This window comes from Topomyia yanbarensis, chromosome 1 (assembly GCF_030247195.1).
Source record: "Topomyia yanbarensis strain Yona2022 chromosome 1, ASM3024719v1, whole genome shotgun sequence".
Taxonomy (NCBI): domain Eukaryota; kingdom Metazoa; phylum Arthropoda; class Insecta; order Diptera; family Culicidae; genus Topomyia; species Topomyia yanbarensis.
Genome location: NC_080670.1, coordinates 197,959,600 through 197,981,324, shown reverse-complemented (window position 1 = coordinate 197,981,324; position 21,725 = coordinate 197,959,600). Strand labels below are relative to the sequence as shown.

General features: G+C 39.1%; 1 protein-coding gene across 2 annotated transcripts in view; it reads left to right on the top strand.

Annotated features, from left to right (window-relative positions):
* Window positions 1–1,254: 1,254 nt before the first annotated feature.
* LOC131687088 (serine/threonine-protein kinase 32A) overlaps window positions 1,255–21,725 on the top strand; it is a 279,046-nt gene continuing 258,575 nt past the window's right edge. The window contains exon 1 of one of the 2 annotated variants that reach the window (XM_058971135.1): window positions 1,255–2,021. The gene's annotated coding sequence lies outside the window, so the exon portion shown is untranslated. Of the gene's footprint in view, window positions 2,081–21,725 lie in introns of both variants that reach the window. The other variant, XM_058971130.1, reaches the window with a different exon arrangement.

Here is a 21,725-nt window from a genome sequence, read left to right as displayed (position 1 = left end):
TATCCAATTCGATATTCTCGAATGAAACGAACCAAATGCACGAATTGAGCACCGAAATCAATGATTCTAGGAAGGATTACCCACTATTCTATCATATACGCCAGTTCTGTATCCAATCTCTGACCAAGCAGTGACAAATCCTTAGACGAACATAACAATTGTACACTAGTACTAAAACTACAATTATTACAAATCTAACACTATTTGTTAAGCTACTAAAACTACAATTATTACAAATCTAACACTATTTAATAAGCTTCTACTTTTACATTTCTTAAATTATCCACTGTGTAATGCAAAAAAGCTCCATCATCATCATGTGATGATGATAAGGAGGATGACAATTTTTACAACATTTATAAAAAGCTGTTTTCTACTCGGTTGACCACCTGAAACACTACCATGTGCTGTGTTTTTCTTTTTCTTTTTTTTCATTTTCAGGAGATTTTCCAGAGGGGTTAAAAATGTTGGTCTATAGCTTTTCATCGATAACATATGGCTGCATAAATTTTAGCTTGGTCAAATTCTATGGCTAAAATAGGTAACCCGGCCCATAACAAGTTCAATTTCCCTACTTTTGAGATAATACAGGGAAATATAAATCGTTTACGAATAAGATAAATATTTGGGGGCCTAGATGGCTTCCCTGAGGCACGCCTGCCTCTATCACAAACGCAGATGGCACGCACTTACTAGGAAGTGATACGCGTTGGCCTGCTTCGATCTGCTGACTCAGTTTCAGGGTCAAGCAAAAAGTGGCATTAACGAACCAATTTCGCTTAGTACTGAATTCTAGCACAACCTCACAAAAAACTAGCGATTACTTTTGCCACAATTAATCACGTTTTGCTTTAATTCTGTTCACTTTCTGCCAGGACGCGTTAACTGTAACCCCTGTGCTATCAACAGACTCGTGTTTACTCCCGCACCAAACCACATGTTGCATTATCTGAAACCTTCTCCCGCGTGTTGCTCCGTCTCCCTCTCTCTCACGACTCATTTTAGCCCTACACAAAAGAAACATCGGCACCGGCAGTCTGTTGATCCACAGAACAGCTGTTTTCCCCGAACCAAACGCTATTCTCATTCTCTCTTTCTCTCACTCAGTTCTCTCCCACATACTCTCTGTTTGTGTAAGCACTTTTCCGAAGCCCTTCCTTACGCGAAGGGAATTACTTTCGTCGTCGTCGTCGCGCTGTGACCGACCCGAAGAAAATCCATCCAAGCAGCGCCAGTCAGTCAGTCAGTCGCCTGCGGTGTTTGGGTGGAGACGCATCGCCGTTTCTATACACACAACCAGCAACCAGGCGCCTCCTTCGGTTGGTTTAGTTGCGAAACACTGTCGTCGCGCCGCGTCCCTATTAAAACAGCATTCGCTTGTTGAACGTGATCGCGGGTGGACGTGTTTTTTTTGTTGCATTTAACAGTGTAACGAAAGAAACGAAAAAAAACTAGTAGGTCAACAATCGCGCGGTCAGTTTGTTGTGACCAACCACGAGCGGGTACCATAGTTACCCGGTAAGCAACACGGGAAAAAAACGTAATTGTCAGTTTTTGTGCAGTTTCGTGGCGCAAAAAAAAATCTCGTGTAATTTAAATTTCAAAGGTACTGGAGGATTCTCAGATTTGGATTTTAATTCGCGAGCAGGTGCTGATTGTTCCGTCTGAGCAAACGATGATGGATAGGGTGAAATGATAATGAGTTTGGAATCTTTTTTTCTGTTGCTCGCGGAAAGATGAATCGCCCAACAAGAAGAATCCATAGAAAAATGATATGCTGGTGAGGTTGTGTAAACGGTGGAGGCAGCTCGAATGTTTGAAGTGCAATTTGGTTGAATCACGGAAGAAGAAAAAAACGGGAAGCCTGCTACAGAAGGTGGAGTGAGAATTTTTCTGCGACTAGATTGTTACACAGAAGAAGACATACGCTGCTGTGAAGAAGAATTGCGAAAAGTGATGAAAACGTTCCTCCGGGGAAACGTGTCGGATCGATTGTATGGATCCTGTGTAATCATTCTCAGGTACGAGCAGGTGATTGCTTGTTCGAGTTTGGCTCATCCGAGTTTAAAGTGTTTGAACGGTACGTTAATGTTTGGTTTGCTGGAATGTTGCAATATTATTCCTGCTATTAAAATTTGAAGAGTGATGTCCAGTTTCTATTACATTTTTTCGCTTTCAAAGAATTTTGATTTTGTGTATGAGTCTTATTTTCCGCTTAGGAAGAATTCCGCATTTCCGCATTTGGATGTATAATCTATCTGATCGCCAAATCGGTTTGCCTCGATACTGATGGGATGAAGTCAAAAGGCAAATTCCTCGGTTTAATCAAGTCAAAACGGTACAAAATCGTTTAATCCAATTTTCTGCTCATTTTAGTAATTTTTTGTATTTTATTATATATCTACCATGTATTTCGCTTCTGGTCTATCAAAAAGAAGGATCATCAACTCAAATGTAATACTACATACAAGGTACGCTCCCGTGTTCTGTTTAGCAAACTGCACCCATTTGTTTGAATTCCCTGCCAGTGAATACCAAATCGGCTTTCAAGTAAGATATTCATTCACGGACCAGATGATTATTGTACGATAAATCATGGATAAATTTCGGTAATACAACTTGAGGTCAGGCACGTAGCCAGAGAGGGCGCTATAGCACATTTTTTATGGATTTGAACACCTTAGAGCCCCTTACAAAGACCATAAATATGGTCCGGGCCAAATTTCACAACCATCAATGCACCATAAAATGGGTTCAAAACCCCATTAATACACCAAAATATGGTTTTTATATGGGATCGACCGGACCATGGTGATGGTGTTTCCTTGGGTTGACCAATTAAAAACACCATGAACTATGAAATTGGACGGGTATTATGGGCTTTTCGTTTGCTCGGGTAGGAGGTCGAAGCCAAAAAAAAATTTAAGAAAAAACATGTGTTTCGTTGACTTTTAACAAATTTGTTTCTTGTTTGGTTTGATTTGAGAAAGATTGCTATTGACGAATTTCGTGCTAAATACTATTCAGAGTTGGCAGCAGCTTCTCAGATTTTAATGATTCTTTCTGTACATGAAAACTTTGTCACAAAAAGCCACTTTGCATACTTTGTTTTTTCCAAAAATGTTCTAGACTGTATTTTGAAAACGGTCAAACTTTTTTTACCATTTTTTTTTTTCAAATGGCTCAAAATGATAAATCTTACAAAAAAATGTTGTAGGAGTGATTTTCACAACATTAATCAAATTTTTGAATAAAAATATTGAAAAAATTCTTCATCGACTCCTACACTGAAAAAAGTCGATTTTAAAATTTTAAAGTCAATCTACAAAAAACGCCATCTGATTTGGATGAAATTTTGTTCCAAAATAGGGAATTATGTTCCCTACCTACCGTCAAGTTTGACACTTTCAAGGAAAAAAAGTTTTTAAAAAAAACTTCCTTGTCCAAACTGAATTTTTTTCAGTGCATTTTCATCGAAAACTAAACCAGTGAAAGTCAGAATCATCTCAGAATCCAATAAAACTCAGTTTGTGAGAAGATATTGTCTAATTTAAGTAATTTATTTATTTTTATATATATTATATTGTTCATGAACAACTGAACTGTAGTCTTCCAGTCTAGTCCAGTCTCAGTCTTCTAGTCTTTCAGTCTTCCAGTCTTTCAGTCGCTTCCAGTCTCTTTCAGTCTTCCAGTCTCTTCCAGTTTTCCAGTATCTTCCAGTCTTCTAGTCTTTCCATTTTCCAGTCTTCCAGTCTCTTCCCCTCTCTTCCAGTCTTCTAGTCTTTCAGTATTCCAGTCTCTTCCAGTCTATTCCAGTTTCTTCCAGTCGTCCAATCGTCCAGTATCTTCCAGTCTCCTAGTCTTTCCGTCTTCCAGTCTCTTCCAGTCTTCTAGTCTCTTCCAGTCTTTTCCAGTCTTCCCAACTTCCAGTTTCTTTCAGCCTTCCAGTCTTTTCCAGTCTTCTAGTCTTTCAGTCTTCCAGTCTATTCCAGTCTATTACAGTCTCTTCCTGTCTTCCAATCTTCCAGTATCTTCCAGTCTTTTCGTCTTCCAGTCTCTTCCACTCTCTTCCACTCTCTTCCAGTCTCTTCCGGTCTTCTAGTCTTTCAGTCTTCCAGTCTATTCCAGTCTCTTCCAGTCGTCCAATCTTCCAGTCTCCTAGTCTTTTCGTCTTCCAGTCTCTTTCAGTCTTTTCCAGTCTTCCAAACTTCTCGTCTCTTCCAGTCTTCTAGTCTTTCAGTTTTCCAGTCTTCCAGTCACTTCCAGTCTGCCAGTCTCTTTCAGTCTCTTCCAGTCTTCTAGTTTTTCAATCTTCCAGTCTTCCAATCTTCCAGTCTTTTAGTCTTCCAGTCTCTTCCAGTCTTCCAGTCTCTTCCACTCGTCTAGTCTTTCAGTCTTCCAGTCTCTTCCAGTCCTCCAGTCTCTTCCAGTCTTCCAGCCTCTTCCAGTCTTCTAGTCTCTTCCAGTCTTCTAGTCTTTCAGTCTTCCAGTCTCTTCCAGTCTATTCCAGTCTCTTCCAGTCGTCCAGTCTTCCAGTATCTTCCAGTCTCCTAGTCCTTCCGTCTTCCAGTCTCTTCCAGTCTTCTAGTCTTTCAGTCTTCCAGTCTATTCCAGTCTCTTCCAGTCGTCCAATCTTCAAGTCTCTTCCAGTCTTCTAGTCTTTCCGTCTTCCAGTCTCTTTCAGTCTTTTCCAGTCTTCCAAACTTCTAGTCTCTTCCAGTCTTCTAGTCTATCAGTTTTCCAGTCACTTCCAGTCTGCCAGTCTCTTTCAGTCCCTTCCAGTCTTCTAGTTTTTCAGTCTTCCAGTCTTCCATTCTTCCAGTCTCTTCCACTCGTCTAGTCTTCCAGTCTCTTCCAGTCCTCCAGTCTCTTCCAGTCTTCCAGCCTCTTCCAGTCTCTTCCAGTCTTCTAGTCTCTTCCAGTCTCTTCCAGTCTTCTAGTCTTTCAGTCTTCCAGTCTATTGCAGTCGTCCAGTCTTCCAGTATATTCCAGTCTCTTCCAGTCTCCTAGTCTTTCCGTCTTCCAGTCTTTTCCAGTCTTTCAAGCTTCCAGTCTTTTCCAGTCTTCTAGTCTTTCAGTCTGCCAGTCTATTCCAGTCTATTACAGTCTCTTCCAGTCTTCCAATCTTACAGTCTCTTCCACTCGTCTAGTCTTTCAGTCTTCCAGTCTATTCCAGTCGTCCAGTCTTCCAGTATATTCCAGTCTCTTCCAGTCTCCTAGTCTTTCCGTCTTCCAGTCTCTTCCAGTCTTTTCCAGTCTTTCAAGCTTCCAGTCTTCTAGTCTTTCAGTCTGCCAGTCTATTCCAGTCTATTACAGTCTCTTCCAGTCTTCCAATCTTACAGTATCTTCCAGTCTTCTAGTCTTTCCGTCTTCCACTCTCTTCCAGTCTTCCAGTCTCTTCCAGTCTTCTAGTTTTTCAGTCTTCCAGTCTTCCAATCTTCCATTCTTTTAGTCTTCCAGTCTCTTCCAGTCTTCCAATCTTCCAGTCTCTTCCACTCGTCTAGTCTTTCAGTCTTCCAGTCATCCAGTCTCTTCCAGTCTACCAGTCTCTTCCAGTCTTCTAGTCTTTCAATCTCTTCCAGTCTTTTCCAGTCTTCTAGTCTTTCAGTCTTCCAGTCTCTTCCAGTATTTTCTAGTCTCTTCCAGTTTTCCAGTATTCCAGTCGTCCAGTCTAGTTCCTTTCACGTTGTGTGACTCGTCGGAAGGACAAAAGAAACTTACTTTCATTCTTCGCCGTGGTGATCTGTCGGGATGAGTGAATCGCAGAAGCAACAAGTGGTGCTCCAGCCAAATACGGAGGTTATTCGCTTCCGGTCTTTTCGCATAAGACGCATAAGGCATTCGTGATGCGAAACATTTGCGGAAGGTGGAAATAGAGGTTATGCTGATAGCGTTGCACAAATTGAACCAGGCGAACCCAGTCATTGAAATGTTGAAAAAATGTTGAAAAAGCATTTTTTCAGCAGCTGCATCTGGCTTTGTACTTGCGGATGACTTCTTCGGTGTCCTCATCGTCGTCAGAGTGTGGAATTGAAGTTGTGCATTCCGGCTCACGTGGTTGCTTAGCTGTGCAACGATCACGTTTGCGCTTCGGAGCATTTTTTCTGGATTCATTTTCCTTCTCTTTTTTGATCAAGTTTTTTTAGATTATCTACTTCTGCAACACCTTAAATTCTTATATTGTTCACTCATGCGAAATATCTGACGCGCTTCCATTCCTGACAAGCATTTTCCTTTCACACGAGCAGGTAATGTTTTGAACGGAGCCTTGAATTGTTTAGAGGCTGATCGAATACTGGCGCCATCTTGAACAGATGCAATTGTGTTATTTATGTACTCATCACTTCGTGTTCGCATTTTTCGCTCTAATTTACGCACAATTTTCCTGTCAAAATAATTCTAATTTAAATTATAGTATTGTGCCCCCAAGCGTATGTTTCATGTTGATGTCCGTATTTTTTCAAAAACAAAAATAGCGAAAAACCAACAAAAAACTCGTGTTTAGCATTTATTTTGACGTAAGAAAAAACTCACTTGACATTTTTTTACATTAATTAAATGTTCTGTATTGAGGACAAAAGATATTGCGTTTTCGCAGAACAACACACGACAACATAAACGAGGCCATAAGGGACCATTCATAAATTACGTAACGCAAAAATTGCCCAAAATTGACTCCCCCCTCCCCCTATGTAACAAATTGTCACAAATTTTTCCATCCCCCCCTCCCCTGTTACGTAACAAATTCCAAGAAAATTTTTTTTTTCTTCGATGAAAACATGTTACGTAACGATCTAGTTAACACCCCCTCCCCCCTATGTCACAACTTGTCACATCTTGTCGTACCCCCTCCTCCCCCCTAAAAGCGTTACGTAATTTATGAATGGTCCCTAACTAATACAGCTGATTCACTAAACTGATACACATTTGGAAGAAATAGAATTCATTATAAATCTAGAAAGTAATTCCCCGTATTTCAAATGGTGTTTTTGTGGTGAGAATCCAGTTGGACCGACGCATTACCTCCTACTTGACTCTGCACGTACAAAAAATAATGCGATAGTGTACCTATAATCTCCAATACAATTTCAAATGCTGTTCGGGTAAGGTATTGACGGCAAAAGCTGCGTTAAGTATCTCAAAATTAACAGCCAGCACTATCTTCGATGAAGTCCACACTCGTGATCCGTAAGGGTATGAAACAAGGATGAAATCAGATATTCGCGGAAATGGAAATAGCAGTAAGCACGATGATGACGCGGAAGTGTAAGAGACCACCAAGACGCTGTTGGTTAGGAAAAATATTTGCCAGTCTAGTAAACAGGTATCGACGCGCAATCGCTAGTCACTGACACGAGATCTGTTGAACAACCATTAACGTTTTATCATTTCCATTGTTTGTATCATGGAAACGTATAAAAGACCCACAACTCCGTTTAGCTAACAGCTAACGCATTAAACCGAATCGAATAAACGAATTATTTTTTTTCGAGAGTTGTCCTACTAGGGTTGTAGAGCAAGATTCTCGGAAGGACTCACTACAATTGCAGACGAGACGGGAAATGTCGCCCACTAAAACACTGCTTGAGGTCAATTTGCAGCGGGCCGTGATTCTGAATGTGATATTTGCCGTACGGTTCAGATATGTGCGGGTGCAAGGATTTCGCAAACGCAGGTGTTTCATCGCGAAGGGCTCGAGCCTTTGTACGTTAACGTGTTCGATAGCGTGGACGTTTGTATATCGCGTGTGCTAGCGTGTATGTAACTACGCTAGAAATTGGCCAAAAGAAAGTTTGTTAAATTATACGCAAATCGAATGTCTGTATTAGGTTAGTGCACTGTACGCTTAGTATAAACACCACTCACTCAAGCGTGCTAGGCAAAAAACATTGCATGTTGCCATTAACAATGTAGCCAAGAAGTCATTTTTTGTTTCGCGCCATTTTTATGAAATAGTATTTCTATTGGCACTCAATCTCATGTCTGTGTAGGGCATGCGTTCCGCGCTAGCAACGCTGGTAATCCGGAAAACGGTGAGATTTTTCACAATTGAACAACAAACAAACAAAGCATGTAAATATAAACAAGCCAAAAAGTGGTAGAACAACGACTTTACTGACATGTTCATATACCCACGAATTACACTCGTATACTACTAACCTCTCTGCTATGCAGAAACGTACACAGTAGCCGTAACCGTCGTGATTTTATCTATACTTTCCACCGGATGTCAATTGATGCTGAACCAAATATTAGGCAATCAATCATAATAAACTTAATGCTGCAACCAGCAGCACCATTTTAGTCGCTTTCGGTGGTGTCCAATTAGTGTATATGTAAGTTTAAAAGCGACGTGACGATACAGCAAGCAGAAATCAGTAGGCTATCACGGAGAGCGACTAAAATGTTGCAACTAGTTGAATCTATAAGTTTTGATTTCATGTTTTCAGTGGGTTGGCTTTCAGTTTTGTTGGCTTAGGAGTAAGATATTAGTAGGTTAAGGTGTTAAATGTTTTTCTTTCGATTTGTGGCCAATTTCGGGTTAATTTTCTTTAATAGATTAAATTCTAGGCAGTTTCCTTTAGTTGATTAAATCAATAAATTGATCACCAATCTTTCCTGGACGGGGTTCCAATTTGACCGGCCAGGGTCAGCCTTGAAAATAGTCTCTTTTAAATATAATATACCAAAAACTTGTGTTAGCATGATGCCATATAACTGGTAATAGTGGCAAGACGTCAGCTTAAGAAAAAAAAGTTTAACCGTTTCTGCGCATCTATAAATCGCCTGCTAAATCAGAAGTTTTAGTGCAAATTTTGTCATTTTCTTCGTTGGAACATTCTAACAATATTTTTTTTACTTATTTCGATTTAGCGTTATCTACACCTTGCCAACGTGTAGTTTAGAATACCTTGCATTTTCTAGCTCCGTCAAGGATTGTCATATTCGGGTAGTGCATAAATACTTTTAACTCTTTGAGCCCTCTTCTGCGGCTACTTGAGCTCTCTTCTTCAGCTACGGAATTGAACGTTATTAGTTCTTCATTCCTCGTATGATGTAGTTGTATGTATGACAATTCTGTAAGCACAAGTTCCATTTTTACCTTGATCAAACTTTTGAATATCCGTTGTTGTAACGAGAGTAAATTGTAATTTGTGAATAAATAATAAAAATAAAATTCAACATTATTGAACCGTCGATGTACAATAGCCTATCTTGTGACAAAGAACATGTTTTTAGAATTTTTAGTTTCTATTGTCTTCCATTTAGAATTGTTTTTATTAGGAACTTTTCAAAATTTCAGTTTCTAGTGACTATCTCAAGTCTCTGATGATCGAAAGATTTATGTAATAATTTTTTAAAGCCCTTTTCGAAACAAAATCCTGGCTACGGGCCTGGATACTGATAAGATGAAGTCGGAATGCCAATTCCTCGTATTAATCAAGTGAAGTATTTATCTCTTCCGGTACAAAATAGCGTAAGCAAATTTTCCTCGCATTTTAGAACATTTTAGTGTTTTATTGTATGTCTTCCATGCATCCGTCACTGGTCTATCTAAAAGAACGATCGGAGGCTCAAATGTGATAGCACTCACAAAGTACACTCCCGTGTTCTGTTTAGCAAACTGAACCCGTTGATTGAATTCTTTGGCGGTGAATGCCGAAACGGCTTTTGATGAAACAGCATTCCTCGACGGGCCAGATGATTATTCTATGACAAATCTTGGACAAATTTCGGTAATTCAACCCCTTATTCTGCTTGTGGTTTTAAGGGCAGCGTACGATTCAGTAGAACGAAACGAACTTTCGGTGTTAATGATACCGGTGTATAGCGGACAAACTTACATTAAATATAGAGAACCTTTCGAATATGTACCAACTGAATTCTTGGATAGATTCGATATAAAAATAAATTCTCATTTTTTGGGCACAATAATTAAGTGTACACTGGAACCTGCATTTTCCGAACCAAACCAAGGGGTTCGTAAATTGAAATGGTTCGTTGAAAAGTTTTCGTTATTTGAGATTTAGCTCGTAAAAAAGTTCGCTTTACATTCTTATTAAAATTCGTTTCGTCAAAGAAGTTCACAAAATTTGATAATTATTTTGTATGAGTAGTTTTGGAACGGGCTTGCCAAGTAGATGCTGACAATAAATGCTTGGATCCTTCTTAAAATTCAAGTTGGCGACTTCCGGTCTAGTAATATTATCGATAACCCTAACAATATGGATATTTTTGAAACGGGCTTGACGAGTAGATGCTGAAAATTGATGTTTGGTTCCTTTTGAAATTAAAGATGGCGACTTGATTTTTGGAACATTTTTGAAATCCAAGATGGCGACTTCCGGTCGAGCAATACTCTCGATAACCCTAACAATATGGGTATTTTTGAAAAGGAGTTGACGAGTAGATGTTGAAAATATATGTTTGGAACCTTTTTGAAGTCAACGATGGCGGCTTGATTTTTGTAACCTTTGTGAAATCCAAGATGGCGACTCCCGGTTGAGCAATATTATTGATAACCCTAACAATATGTGTATTTTTTGAAATTGAAGATGGCGACTTGATTTTTGGAACCTTTTCGAAATCCAAGATGGCGACTCCCGGTTGAGCAATAAATCGAAATCGATGAGTGACGCCACTTTGAAGTCAAAGAAGGCGGCTTTCGGTTGACTTCTATATATAATATATATAATTTTCTATAAACATATCATCACTATATCTATCCTATCTATATGTACAGTGAAGACTCGTTTTTATCTGCCCCTTGGTGAATTTTAGACTGACAAAACAGCGATATTGAACAACCCGAGATATATTTTCCTTTTCTTTTCAATAAAACGAAGTTGTTGAAACATTTCTCTTTGGTCCCCTGTCAGTCTTAAAATTCCTTTCTAATTATTTTCCATAACAAGGGTCTTCCAAAGCAAGATTAACAAAAATAGTTTTTAATATTTTGCATCATTGAGAGAGGAAAAAAATATGCTCAAGAAATGATTTACTCAAAGTTGGCTCGATTCGTCTGATAGAGCCCATCAAACGGAATTTTATATAAGGCTGACAAAATCGGGGATAGACAAAATCAAAGGTACACACTTAATTTTTTCTGCCGAATCTCAGCTTTTTTGGCATCTTTTGCCGAGATCTCAACAGCTGAGGTCTCAGTAAACATTTTTTTTACGGAGATATCAGTAAAAGTGACGTTTCATAGCTGAGACTCGGAAAATATTTGACAAAAAATCAGCAATCAAATCTCAATTTACTGAGATATCAGTTTCTAAATTTGCTGACTATACGGCTGGTGGAACATTGCCGAACCGAATTGGGGTTCAATAACATCGAGTTATCACTGTATCTATTCTCTAATTATTCAATTCCGTTGGGGTTGAGGTTGAGGTTATAATTAATGTAAACCAGAAGTCGCCATTTTGGATATAAAAATGGCTTCGGGCATCGATTTATTCATCTACTCGTCAATTTCATAAATACCTACATTGTTGAGGTTGTAGTGAATTTATCTTAACCGAAAATTACCATCTTGAATATAAAAATGGCATCAAACAACGATTTCCGTCATGTACTCGTTAACCCCCTTCCAAAAATAACGAATTCTTGAGGTAATGAATTTAATTGAACCGAAAATTGCCAGCTTGTATATAAAAATGGCTTCAAACATCGATTTCCGTCATATACACTCAGGTTTTTTTACGCGAGGGATACAGGCCGCGTAAATGAAAATCGCGTAAATTTCAAAGTCCGCGTAAAAAACCGCGTAAAAAATACAGCGCAAAAAAACCTGAGTGTACTCGTCAACCTTATTCCGAAAATACCCATGACACTGGGGTTTTAGTGAATTTATCTAAACCGGAAGTCTTGGATTTTAAAATGGTTTCAAAACACCGATTTCCGTCACGTACTCGTGAACACTAATCGGAAAATACCAAATTCTTGAGGCTATAGTGAATTTAGCTTAACCAGAAGTCATCTCGGATATAAAAATGGCTTCAAACATCGATTTCCGTCATGTACCAGTTAACCCTATACCGGAAATACTCAACTTTTAATAATAACTAGTAATAATTAGCTAAGAATAGGTTAAATTGCCAAACTTTATACATCACTGTATGAACTATAACATATTTTACAAACTTGGTTCGTAAAAAAAGAATTCGTTATTTCGAATTTAGTTAGTAAAAAAAGTTACGTAAATCTAATATTACTTAAAAAAAGATTTCGTAAATGGAGGTTTCAGTGTACCTAAATACTGGTTCTGAAAACAAAATTTACACTTTTCCAGTAGTTTTTCCTAGGTTTAATTTTCGAACGAACAATAAGTCAACAACTTCACCCTCCATAATACCGTAACAAACAACATTAGCAAACACAACTAAGCTAGTTTCGCCGGATCAACCCACCCGCCAATTTCAATAAAATAACACAACTCACACAACCGACAGCAATATTTCCCAACCATGTTCTACTCACGAGACGAGCATCATCATACTCTTCCACCAACAAGCGGAAACTATTAGCAAAGCTCTATAGAAAACTTAAGAACCCGCAGCGCGTGTGACAACACACCAACAAGCGTCTTCCAAGTACCTATCAGACCATTACGGGGCGGACGCGGGGGTCGGTCTTGACATCGCGTGGCAGCAGTAGAAATATCAACACTACACAACCATTCTTAACCGTAGGTAGCTACTACACCTCCCCCCCGACCCAACCGAACACGGATGTCGTTCGACACGGATCGCTATAAACCTTCTCACACTCAAACGCGACCCCGAGCAGGCGAACGTTTCAGACACTCGGGGAAAACGCTGCCAATCGCACTCTCTACTATTTATTTGCATAACGCACCACAGCGTGGCCTACTATAACAGCAACAAGACAAGCATGAAAATTACCACGTCATCTATATCTGCTCACTGCTCCTTCAAAACCGTCAGTCAGTCCTAGCAGTCGTGGATGCAGAAGAGAGCTGTTAATCTTCACCAGCGGAAGCTGAGTGGCGTACGCCAATAAAATTATGTCTGTTACACCTTCCCCCCACCACCACCACCCGAGCACTATCTTTTTACGCCGTTTCTCGTTGCTCCACGGTTCATCGCAATCATGTAAAAGGTTTTGAGTTAGATCACCTATGCTTGGTACGCAGTTTTCGCTACGGTAGCACACAGTTTAAGATGTTGCGGGATTGGGTGTTGTTGGAGTATTTCTGACACGCGTGTATATTTTGATGGCGAACAAGGGTTTTTATTGTGCTATTAGGGAGATACGCAATTTGGAGAAAAACGTTTCAAATGTAGAAAATTGGACTGCTCCGGATTCTTTGTTGGGATGCTCTAGGAAAGGGTTGAGTCTTAGTCGAAATACACAGACAAGCTTCGCTAAAACACGTGCCAATATATTTAAAAATAGTGGTTCAATTGTAACGGGAATTTTGAATTACGCTATATTTCTCCTTAGTGGAAGACAATTTCGGTAAAAAGTATTCAAGAGAAAATTGTTTAAACCCATTTTTTCGCGTGAAGAGCACAAAACCTATAATTAAATTATTTATGGAGTTTTCGTTTCGACTTCGTCTCATTAGAATCCGACAATAACTTAGTGACAAGGCTAAGCTAGCGCCGGATTGACGCTAGCTCCAAAAAACAGAGTTTCGATTTCATTAGTTCTCATCAGCTTAAAATGAGCTCCTTTTCATGCGAGACATCACACTTGATTTGGGGTTTGCTCAGGAACACAAATTGTGTCTCCGTTTTTTTGCAGCTAGCCTCAATCCGGCGCTAGCTTAGTCCTGTCACTAAGTTAGTGTCGGATTCTGATGAGACGAAGTCGAAACGCAAACTGCATAATTAATTTAATTTTGAATTGTTTCTCAAATCTACCGGATCGGTTACATACAGATACGGATCTAGCAGCGGGTAGGATCAAACTACAATTATCGGCAACACAACACAAACGCTCGAGATAAACGTCTGTTCTCTGTGTGGAAAATATTTCCTGCTCATGACATCACCCGTTTCATTCAATGGAGCAATTTATCGGTTGAGTGATTTCGAAGGACTTTCAATTATGCAATAAAAATGTATGCCGCGTAATATCCGAGAAAGGAATGAGAACGATTTTTCCCCCTCACATTTCTATGAAATGACACATTTTCAGCGTCCCTGGCGACAGAACTCAATTCAAGATTTAACGGCCGGGGGGTATTTTCTGATTTATTACATTCCCGGTCGCATATTTTTAATGTTATAAATTGTACATTTTATTTGACGTAGACCGATTGGCATACGTTTAGGCTCGATTCTATTGAAAAGTCCATAAAATGAAAATACTGGCGCTACTGAACCAAACAGTATGAAAGTAATGGGACCCTCTATGGAACGGATAGAGAAATAGGCTATTTTTAGAGGTTGTAGCGAACTATAAGTACTTTAAAATCTTATCTGAAACATTTGGGATTATGGCGTAGGGTGGCGCTAATGAGATAAAAAAAAAATGGAAACAACACACCTATTTCTGAAACAATGAGATGTAGAGAATTATGATGTTCCTAAATGTTGAACAAGGACGAGCGATCTATCAAATTACGTTTGATAATTTAGGTCAGTCAGCCACAGGATGGCGCTAGTGAGCAAAGTCAGGATGGCGCTAGTGAGCAAAGCAATGCCGTCGGGAAGTACATGTGTATGTGATGGTAATTTTTGGTAAATTGTAAGCTGTAAGCTAATTAAATGTATTTGTAATAACTTCTGCTATTTTCGAACGACAACGAACCCAGCCAGATTTCATATGTTTTGGTCGATGTGTTTAGATTCAAATTGGGAAATCGAATTTAATGAAAATGGTTTTGAAAGGTCAGGAAAAACTTGGGACTTGGAAGCTCCGAACGATTTTAAGAATTTGCAAGCATACAAATCATTTTTTCATAAGTTAGAGAATTAGTTGCCCACTAGCACTGTATTTTCATTTTTTCTCAAATTACAAAGGCTGTTGATTTTAAATATTGCCGTGCCCGTCCGAAAATTCGAATATCATTGAATTGGATTTAAAATGAAATAAATCGAAACACGGACTATTTTAAAAGGAGGTGTCTCAGGAAAATTTGTCAGAAATTAATAGCTGAATAGTAGAATAAATAACTCGGGATTGTCCTACCAGGCGGCGCTAGTGCGAATGCAAATATTCAACTAAAGTTCAAATAATTCTTTATCTCAATTTTGAGATTTTTTAGAGGGATACTCTCTTCAATATAGTTACTCGAGAAATTAAGGACTACCAGATTATGACCAATCAGTTTAGACCACTTTCACTATGCGAGCATACATGGTAGATTGTAATTTATTTCAAAAGTTTCATAAGTTAGGACAAATACTGTATTCAGCAATGCTCTGGAAGAGATCAAGAGCCCCGGATTTTAAACAAATTGATTTGGAATAGACCCGCCAGGTTGCGCTAGTAAGCATGTGAGATTTTAAAAATTGTCAGTCAAGGTACAGTTTCATCACACACATAATTCTGTACCAATAATCGTGAATAGTTAATCCAAGAAATTAAGCTTTACTTTGCTGTTGGTGTTGCAAATAATACAGTAGCAAATATTATCGGCTGATCGGTTAAGTGTTTTTTAGTCAAAACATTAAAAAAATTTGCAGTGTTTCAGACACACTAGTTTGATAGGAAAAATACCATATTTTCTAAGAATGCGACTGAATCACGATCAATGCTAGGCAATTCACTACACTCATTTGAGTCGTCAAACGGACCATTTTTCCTATTTCTCCGTTATGAGCCGCGTTTAGGAATTTTGAAACAAACATATTCCCCCTAGTGTTCAACAGAGAAGGTTTGGAATCTTTGTAAATGAAAAAAAGGACACCGTTCTAAAAATCTTCATGGAAATCAATCAGTAGTGTTATAACAATGCTCCGAATACATTACCTGACTTTCACAAGGATTGCGTTATTCTCGAGAGTTGTCCTAGTAGAGCTGTAGATCTGGGCCCTCGGAAGGGTTCCTGGTCAGAATCACTCACTACAATTGCAGACGAGACGGGAAAGCTAAAGTTTTTTTTTCGATTCCTTAGAACGATAGCGAAGTACGTTTTTTCGGTGTTTTGATTTTTTGCAAAATGGCGTATAATGGAAAAACGTGGAAAATATGCTGTGAAAATTTCAATACGATCAAAAATCATGTGTTCGAGTTACGTTTCTAGCCAGCGTAAAAAGAAAAGCGCGTTTAAAGTTTTCAGTGTGCTCAGGGTATAGGGTAAACCGGGGCTTTTACGACCGTGGAGTTAATTCGGACCCTCTAACTCTAACGTTTTGGAAATCTTGAGGCTCCTATTTTATGGAATGATTTTTGATTGGGAGAAAACACAGATATTTTCAAGAATTGCACCCCTTTTGTGCGAAATGAGCGTACGGGGCTATTCGGACCCCTAATTCCATCAACCACCGTTCAGCGGCTTGCGACTACGCACACGATTGCACAAGCCACAGCAAAAAAAGTACATGATGCGCCAATCGATAGCTGGAACTAACCAGATTAAGTTTTTGTAACGTAATTTACCGTAATTATTTTTAATTATTTTTAATTTTCCAATAAATATTTCATCGGTAAACATAGTTCCATTGTAAAAAAAATAGACGGTCTGAATTGTCTCGTAGGGAGCTCCGAAATACTCCTAAAAGGACGAAAAAACGTAGAGTTTTGCAAAACGTCGCATAGCGCTGCTATGGAGTGGTGCAACTTTCATGGCACCAAAATGTAGCTGAGGTTTGAAACTAACAATTAGGACCTTTGACCGATAAATTCTTTCACATCTATACTCCAAAAAAGGCGATTTGCTGGCGTAGGACCGGATAGACCCGGGTTCTCCTACATGATATACAATCTCTCCCATTCAAAACGTACAACTGCTCGTGGCCTTCGCGATAATACAAACCTGGTCACAGACGCGAACAGGCAAATGCAATCATTCACACATACTTACGCCTGCGATCTCGCCAACATTAAAACACCATGGTAATTAAGTGAACGTTTTTGTGCCTATAAATTTACAAACACGGTCCCAAGCATTAAACCACAGCTCGCGGTCACGTCTGGAAGTCTGTACCATGAATCCTAGCGGCCTAGTCTTCAGTTGAACCAATCAAAAACATGACGCTCATATTCACTAGACAACACGTTCCATGGCGACATGATCGGGAACTGTAATGATATGGAGGAACTCTCTTCTAGTATCTGGGACCATACACTAAAAATTAAGCATCAAATTCACGGTCCGCACGCGATCGTTCAAAAAAAATGCAATAAGTTACACGAATATGCAAATAGTCACACGGTTATAAAATTGAATTTATGCACGCGAAGTTGCACACACGCTAGCGCAAGCGACAATCACGTTAACATACAAGCGCTCGAGCCGTTCGCGATCATCCACGCACATCTACGTCCGCGTAGATCGGTTACATCCGGTAGTCTCCACACTTGGTCTTAGCAGCCTAGATCCATGCGCTCAGCTGGACCACTCAAAAAATAACGCTCATATCCACTAGACAACACGTTCCATAGTGACATCATCGGGAACTCTAGTGATGGGGAAAAACTCACTCGCTTCTAGCATATGAACCGTGCACCGAAAATTAAGTATCAAATTCAAGGCCCGCGCGCGATCATCCAAGAACACACGCGAATATGAATATCAATCATATTAGTCTTTTCTTCCTATGCTTGTGCAGTGGGGTTTTGCCAATTTACAAAAAACGGAATGAATGAATCTAACTTAATGCCACCGGATTGACGCTAGCTCAAAAGAACGGGTACTCAAATTGTGTTCAATTTAAGTGTAGTACAGCGATTATTCTTGAAAAGAGTACAAAAAAATTAGTGTAGTGAGATGCACACTTTTTTGTTAATATGAGAAAAAAATACTTTACACAATTTTTCATTTAACAAATTAAAAAAAAAAAAGAAAAACTCTCATTCAAGAAGGGTTTTATTCCGTAGATTATTGCTTGTTTCCTAACCTGAACGTTATTGATTCGTTTAGGTTTTAGACAGTTCATTGAAATCGATTGGCTTTCTATTCTAGCCACGGCCATAAATTGCTTGCCTGATTAGAAATTTTGATAAAAAAATATGATCAGGCAAGCAATTCATGACCGATGATTAATGATTTTTTTTTTTGAGAGTTGTCCTACTGAAGGTGTAGAGTTGGGTTCTCGGAAGAACTTTCTCTAAGAATCACTCACCACAATTGCAGACGAGATGGAAAATGTCACCCACTAAAACACTGTTGTTTAAGGCCAGCGGGCCGTTATTCTGTTTGTGATATTGAGTGTACGGTTCAGATGTGCGGGCGTATGGATGTGACGATCGCGTGGGCATAAGCGTTTATTTATACCCGCTTGAGACCGTGGTTATTAGATTATAGGCGAGTTTCCCCATATCACCGCAGTTCCCGGTCATGTCGTCATGGAACGTGTTGTTTAGTGTATACGAGCATTATTTTTTCTTTTTTTATTAGATTGGACAGCCTGAAGGCCTGTAGCTCGGCTGCTCGTACCGAGGGTAGGAACTTTTGGATGTGACTGATTCTTGATCGCGCGAGTACTGGCGTTTGTAGATTTGCACTTTAGAACGCGTTTCTAAGTTGTACTAAAACGTACACCTAATCACTAGGGATTATTAAACTAAAGATATGGACGTAGGGTGCTAGAACCAATGGTAGGGACTTCCGAACTTGACCAATTCAAATTTGCATTGGAAAGGGCACTGTTATTATCGCACTTTAGACGGCGTTTTTAAATTCGTTAATTCTAACAAATTCACTTGCTCCTAGACGTTTCTGTGTATGCGAGATGACATGATCGCATGCGTGATCTGATGTCTTCTCGCGAAGGACACGAGCGTTTCTGTGTTAACGTGTTTATTAATTGCGTAGTCGTTTTGATATCGCGTATGTTAACTTTACGTGTTTGAATTTGATTGTATTACTAAAAAGCCGTTTGCATATTCTCGTGGAATATTTGCACGTGTTGTCATTCTGATGTTTAAGTTTTAATGTATGGTTCAGATGGAGGAAGAAAGTGAGCTTGTCCATCTAACTGGAGTTTCCCACTGTGCCGTTCTTCGGGGACCATTCATAAATTACATAACGCAAAAATTTCCCAAAATTGATCACCCTCCCCCCTATGTAACAAATTTCTATATTCCCCCACTACCCTATTACGTAATAAATACTTTAAAAAAAATGGTTGTTTTTTGTAAAAATATGTTACGTCACTTTCTAGCTTACTTCCCCTCCCCCATATGTCACAACATGTCACAATTTGTCGTACCCCCTCTCCTCCTAAAAGCGTTACTTAATTTATGAATGGTCCATTAGGTTTAATGCGTATAATATTCGTATTTAAGCGTGAGAGCTCCCAGACGAATATGATTATAACCGCGCGAGCGTTTGTATGTTAGCACGTGGGACCGCGTTTATAAATTCGTACGTGTTGCGACGTTTACATAATCGCCGGGACGTTTATGATTACAAGTTCGTGGTGGTAGGCATACGCGAGTGATCGCGTTTTTGACCGGGTTTGTATTATTGCGAAAGCTTCGAGCGTCGGTATATATCATAGCAGGCGTTCTTTTTGTCGCTTGGGCCGCCTAGAAAGAACCATCGAGAAGAGGTCTGTGTTAGAAAAAATCTTGTGCAAATTGGTGAAAAGTGTGTAGATTTATAAATTTTCCAATAGTGTACTATTAAATACACGAATAAAATTGTTTAAAAAAATTACTGCCATTTGTCTGAATCGATCGGTTTTCTATTCATGTAAATCCACCAACAATTGCAAAACGCAAGCGGAAATTTTGACTGTTTTCTTGCATTTCACAATATTTTTAGAATAATACGGATTCTTTTAATAGTGTACAATTGGAATGCTAAATTAAAGTTGCAATAAATTGTTACTCCCCTCTTTGAACAAAAATCGTTCAAAAAAGTCAATTTTCGTTATTTTCGAGATTGCATCAAATCTTGACGTTTTATGTATTTTTAGGTCATTTGGCATCAAAAATACAAGCCCGATTTTGAAATTTTCCTCCCTTTGAACAAAAAAAGTTCAAAAAAGTTAATTTCCGTAAAATTTTTTTTTTTCAATATCGCATCAATTCTCGACGTTTCATCCACGTCATTTGGCATCAGAAATACAAATTCGATTTTGAAATTTTCCTGTACTCCCCCTTTCAACGAATACAGTCCAAAAAAGTCCATTTTCGTAAAAAATTCTGGCATTAAAAAACAAGCTCGATTTTGAAATCAACCCCCCCCCCCCCTTTGAACAAAAACAATCCAAAAAAGTTAATTTTTCGTTTAATTTTTTTTTCGAGATTACGCCAAATCTTTTATGCTTTTTAAAGTCATTTGGCAACAAAAATACAAGCTCAATGTTGAAATTTTCCCCCAGTTTCGTTTCTCGGATTTAATTTCAAATTTTAGTTTTACACCTAACCCCAGGCCCATATAATTGAGTAACGCTTTTTAAACGGTAAGATTGTAGATTGGAGCACACTGTCAAACCCACGGATGACTGATGATTAATGTATTTGATTAAATCATGGACTTATGATTCAGCAAAGTTTTCTTAAAGTGGTGGTTGTGCGTACAAAATTTCAAATGTCGATATTTTTATATTTTTTTATGAACGTGTCCACTGGAAAACAGACAGAGAAAAAATGACCGGAACGGTGAGAATGAAGAAACGGAGAAAACTCACCTTTTTTGGAAACACTGAGAAAAGATATTTCCTCAAGCACGAATCAAACCTGCGATCTCCCAGTCTCTAGTAGGACGCGTTAACAACTCGGCCATCGAGGAACTGTGATGGCTTTGAGGGTAGACATCAACATGCCCCCCATAGCTCTTTCACTGCCAACTGTCTGGTGGCGACTGAGTTAGGAAATGGGGCAAACAGTGATAACAAATATCTCAAGCCTTGAGCGCAGTCTACTGGACCTAAAAATAGATAACGAGAGAGATTTGGCCCGATCGGTGAGAGGGAGAGGTGACGATCTGGTTATAAGAAACATTGGGGGTCGATGGGTCAATTAGGAGGTATTGGAGGCTGCAGCGGTGATCACAAAAACTGTTGGGAACATGTGATGGCATCATAGAGACTGGGAGATCGCAGGTTCGATTCCTACTTGAGGACATATCCTTTCTCAGTGTTTCCAATAACGGTGAGTTTTCACCGTTTCTTCATTCTCACTGTTCCGGTCATTCTTTCTCTGTCTGTTTTCTAGTGGACACGTTCATAAAAACTCCTTAAGAAAGGAAAAAAACAAAGACTCACGTCCAAACAAGGAATATATATGATATTTTTATAGTGACATGGTGGCTTTAACTTTTAAGATCGTTTCATTTAAGTTTATGGATTCGGTTTGCAGAGGCTTACAGAAAGCTTAGATGAATCATCCCAGAGCTACCAGTTGACGTGTTGCTGGTGGAATTCGATGTATAACGCCATTTCAATATCCAAGATAACGACAATCCCTAACAATATGGGTGTTTTTGGAATTGGGTTGACTGCTTGTTAAGTGCTACGAGATCTTTATAATCCCATCAATGTGGGAACAGGGTTAGCGAGTGGATGACGGATTTCGATGTTTGACGCCATTTTATAATCCAAGTAGGCAACTTCCACACAACCGAATGTTGT